Genomic DNA, 5199 nt, shown 5'->3' on the forward strand with positions numbered 1-5199 from the left:
ATGCTACAATTTAAATTATTATATGTGTTGCAGACCTCTTCAAATTCTCTTAAATGCAAGTATGGATTTTCCAATTCTAAACCATGAAAAGAAGGTAAAAGTTGAATAATACCTGGTTTAAAATTCAAATGAGATGCATCGGGAGGAAAAAGATTAAAATGAGATGCATCAGGAGGAAAAACTATGCATGATGGTGCACTTGTTCTTGTGGGATTCATGTGGTCTCTAAGTGTTCTAGCACGGTTATTCTCATTATTTTCATTATGAAGTGATTGATTATCTTCTTCAGCCATATTTTCTGAAAATGATGAGGATACCCTACAAAGTCTACCACTTGATGTACGTGACCACACTCTCATGCACGTGTAGGAATAAAATAAAAGGAAGAAGAAAATAAAAGAAGAAGGAGGAAGAAAACAAAATAAAAAGAAACAAAAGAAAAGAAACAAAGTTATATACAAGAAAAGTGAAAAGAGAAAATAAAATAAATATTATAATTTATACAAGAACTTGCCTCCCCGGCAACGGCGCCAAAAACTTGACACGACTAAAAGATTGATGTCTTCTCCCAAGTGCAGGAGTGTCGAAGTAATAAATTACCCGGCAAGACCGGGGTCGAACCACAGAGAGGTTATTTGTATAAATTATAAATAACAATAATACAACAACAATAACAATAACAATAACAACAACAACAACAACAACAACAACAACAACAATAATAATAATAATAATAATAATAATAATAATAATACTAATAATACTAATACTACTACTACTAATAATAATAATAATAATAATAATAGTAGTAGTAGTAGTAGTAGTAGTAATAATAATAATAATAATAAAGAAAGAGAAGAAGAAGAAGATGATGAAAACTTGGAGATGAAAAATTAATGTAAGGATTAAACAATAATAATAACAAATGTCAAGGTTAGAGGTTCCATTAATGGTATATCAAACAAGTATAGTATAAACTCTTATTATTGAATTGGAAACCACACACAAAGGAGGTTCCAATCAGATTATATATTGTTAACATGATTACATTAGTCAGCTTATTCGATTAATGCTAATACTTGTAAATCTCGTCAAGCATTCATGATTATAACTTATGTTAACAACAAATCAAGTTCCTTTCATAGCTCAGGTGTCGGTTATACCATACATTATGGGCTATGAAAGTGCCAAGCATTTGTTGTACCAAGTGTTATACAACATAAATCAAGATTAGTCATTTAACAAGCAAAGTATTAAAGAATGAACAAGATAACAAATACAAAACATGTTAGTATCAAACATTAAAGTCCGTATTAAGTTTACACTATACTTATTCTTACACCATTAGTGTAACCTTTTCACCTTGACATAATTAACTTAACTAGACATAATAAAAGAAAGCAAAATAGATAAACAAAATAAGAACATAAAAGTTAACTAAGTAAAGGAAATGAAATGAAAGGCATAGACTTAATATTAATGAAAGCAAAGCATAAACATTACAAAAAATACAAAGAGAGAAAGGAAGAGCATGATCTTGATCTGGAAACCAAGATGCCTAAATGCATGGCAAATGCCTCCTTTTATAGGCCAAAATTGGGAACTATTGATTTGATGACTAATTGATAAGTAGGTGGCCAACTTTTGACTTGGTGACAATCCTTATCTTCTCTTGTCTGCCCAAAACGTCATTGCTAACGTCAAACGTGGAGCCAGTTGTAAACATGAAAGTTGTAGGCAATTGTCTCAGCTTTCTTGTGTAAACAATTCAGCTCATTTGGACTTCTAGAACTCCAGATATGGCCAAAATACCGAACAGTGCTCGGGCTGGAAGACAGATTCGGGCTTCTTTGTTGTTGCTACAATTTGGACTTGATAATGGCCTTTTTAGATCTTGGGCTCCATATGAAAGTTGTAGGCCTATGTCTTACCTTTCCATCCATATAAATTGGACCCAAATTTGAGATATATAGCTCTAGATATGACCTAATTACCGAATAGTGTTCCGGTTTGAATTGCACTGATATCTCTTTTCTAAGTTTGGCCATCTCTTTATCCTTGCAATTTAAGTTCTCCAAGTCATCAATCAATCCTTTCATTTATGTGATAGGCCTGCATTAAAAATAGACATTTACCACAAATTATAGGTATCTTATATTATTAGATACATTCTTATAAAACATATTTTAGTTAAGGAGTTATTGATACTTCAAGTGCAAAATGATGATATAAAACCATGATAAAAATGCACTTTTAAGTACTAATCAGTGATATACTTTACCAATAACTAAAATTTTTTCACTTAAACTCTTTAAGAATTATACTTGTTTGAAATATAGCAACACTTTCTTAAAGAGTAGATACTACAATTGAAGCTTATCATATACAAGCTATTTTTAGTGCAAAACAACTTCAAATTATCAATCTTAAATCATAATCATATTTGTGTATTAAAACCTTTATATTCTTGCACAAGAGTAAAAATTATCACACTCATTACATATAAACACTTTCATATATTCTAATTTCTATTAAGTGATATATATGTGTGTGTGTGTGTGTGTGTTTATAGTAAAAACTAGTTGTTTATATTCATTATTATTTCTCTAACAGCTAAAATGGTCGCTAGTTTAAAGTAGTCAAGCCAATTGATCGAATGATTTTTGTAAATTCCTAGATGTTCATCACATTTGAACAAGCGATTGACCGGTTCATTTGTTATCATCAAATGGTCAAACGATTTATGTAGAATATTAAATTTATCAATTTTAATCATGGTAATTTCTTGGAATTGTTTTATCAATCTTTATATATATATATATTGAAGTTGGGCTCTTGCAAAACCAGCTCTCTTCATGAAAAAGAAGACCTTATGATATTTAAGTTTGAAAAATACAGAGAAAAATGTAAAATGCTAGAGAGTTGGTAAGAGATGGATGTTATAATATGTGGTTCATTGGCCCCTTTACTTGGTATCCTTAGATATTTAAATATCTTAGATCACATGTGTTTATGATATACGTGTAGAGTCTCAAACCTACTTATAAGGATAATTATGGAGAATATATGCTTTACCATGAATAACTACGAAATTAGCCTGTTAGAGCAATTTGTTTAATGTAGGATCTCATCCTATTAACTTGTGAGATAAGGATTTTAGATAGGTGTTACACTAATAACTTGTAAAGTATTCGGTGGCTATCATGCTAACAACATATAAATTGGAGAATTCATATGGGCATTATATTATTAAATTGTAAGATGAAAAATCTGTTTGGTGATTATATGCGACTAAACCCTATTTAGCATGCCATGTATGTTAAATGGAGAGACATCGTTTCAGAGGTAAACAACGAGCATATAGGCTTTCTTGGCGTTATTGGGCGTGGTTAGGCCTTTTTCTTTTTCTCATATTTCTTTTTCTTTCTTTTCTTTCTTCCTCTGTTAGACCCTTACTAGGCTTGGTTAAACTTTTCCAGGGACGGAATTGGAATATGGTGTAAAATAAGGTTTGAAACAACATAAGGAGAAATATATGTCCGATAGGTATCATTCAAGCGCAATTGTGTGCATACTGCTTGTTGTTTTATGGCAGTACGTATGACTAAATCCAACGTCTAACAGTGATCTTTTTCTGGTGTCATTAGCTTCATCCCGTGAAGATGATTCCTCCTACTTAGTGGCTATTACTATCAGAGTCTCAATCAAGGTCTGACATCTTCTTTTTTTTTTTCTCTTTTTTCTCTGTTCTTGTTTTCTTTCTTCCTTTTCTGGTTAGGCCATTCATCCTAATAAGTTGTCTGGTTAGGCAATTGCTGGGCGATTGGGTTTTGACCCTTTCTTCCTATTTCCTTCCTTTATCCTTCTCTTCCTTTATTTTCTCTTCTTTCCTATCTGATTAGGCTTTCCTTTCCATTCTCTTTTTTTCTTCCCCCCAGATGATTGGGTCATTAAACCTAACATTATCTAGTTGATATTTTCTTCCCTTCGCCACCCCCCACCCCACTCTTCTCTCTGGTTGGGCCAATTTCATCTAGCATTGATTGACTTTTCCCGAGAAAAGAAATTGATCATAAACATTTGTGCTCTAGATGGTCAGTCATGCCTAGTTTTTGCTACTATTTTTTCTCTAAATTGGAAGAGCACAATAGAAAATTTGAAGTCGACACTTGCTTTTGTAGATGAGTACCCTTGCAAATTATCAAAAAAAATCTTTGAATGGATCGGGTTGAAACTTTGTAACATATATATAAAAGAAGTTGGATTGGTGATATTTATGGACAAAACTCGACCGATTATGTCCATGAACACCCCTATAAATTATCATTAAAATTTATGACATAAGCATGATGATTTTTATAAGTGATTAGAGTAAGTTGTGGTTCCATATCAAAACCATGAGATAGCAAAACAATAAGGTTCACCCGTGGACAATATTTTTAGCATGCAAATAAGCAAGCCCACACAAGATTTGTTGAGTATAGCTACGAATGGCTATTTCACCAAATTGGTCACATTCTTGAAGTAGTTTTTAGATGGAGGCACCAGACACATACTCCAAGTATATGTGTATAGTTTGTCATCCACCTGATAAGAAATGAAAAAAACCCAATTCAGTTAACAAAAATCTAAGCCATGGATTTAAAATCGAAGTGCTGCCAAACTTCAGATATAGTTCTAGAGGCAATATTTTATTTTTTTGTTAGATTTATTGCAAGTAGCATCTGCAGGAGTAGCTGAAATAGGCTAGGTAACTGCTGGAGCTACGATGAACCTTATTAGATTTTAAAGAATATATTATTGAAAGATCACTAGGCAATTTCTCATTGTCAAAATTAGTAGGCTATCACATGTTTTCTCTTTTAGAAAAAACTTACAACTTATAATACTTTTCTTTTCAATCAACCTCTCCATAGTCAAATTATTAGGCTATTTCTAAACCTTTGAAATCGGAGTCGAAGGATAAAATTCAGCATGACATTTAAAAATTGCAAAATTATAAAGCATTCATACTAACCTAATCAAGCAAAAAATTGACTTGAGAAAGTAGGGCAGTCACATACAGCTGTGGAGGTGCAAGAGAGAGCAGTTACTTGGGAGAAATTGAAATTAAAAAGAAAGAGACTAAGAGAGGTAAAGAACGAGAGGTTGTTTTGTGCTTTGTAGGGGAGGGAAAGAGATGAGAGAACGAGGGGAGAG

General features: G+C 32.2%; 1 long non-coding RNA gene across 1 annotated transcript; it reads right to left on the reverse strand.

Moving 5' to 3' along the window:
* Window positions 1–3722: 3722 nt before the first annotated feature.
* LOC105139043 (uncharacterized) lies at window positions 3723–5192 on the reverse strand. The gene is made up of 2 exons (XR_844911.1): window positions 5018–5192; window positions 3723–4587 (listed from the first exon to the last, which is right to left on the reverse strand). It is a non-coding gene; the product is annotated as an uncharacterized LOC105139043 (long non-coding RNA).
* Window positions 5193–5199: the final 7 nt, after the last annotated feature.

This window comes from Populus euphratica, unplaced genomic scaffold, assembly GCF_000495115.2.
Source record: "Populus euphratica unplaced genomic scaffold, PopEup_1.0 scaffold226.1, whole genome shotgun sequence".
NCBI classification, from domain to species: domain Eukaryota; kingdom Viridiplantae; phylum Streptophyta; class Magnoliopsida; order Malpighiales; family Salicaceae; genus Populus; species Populus euphratica.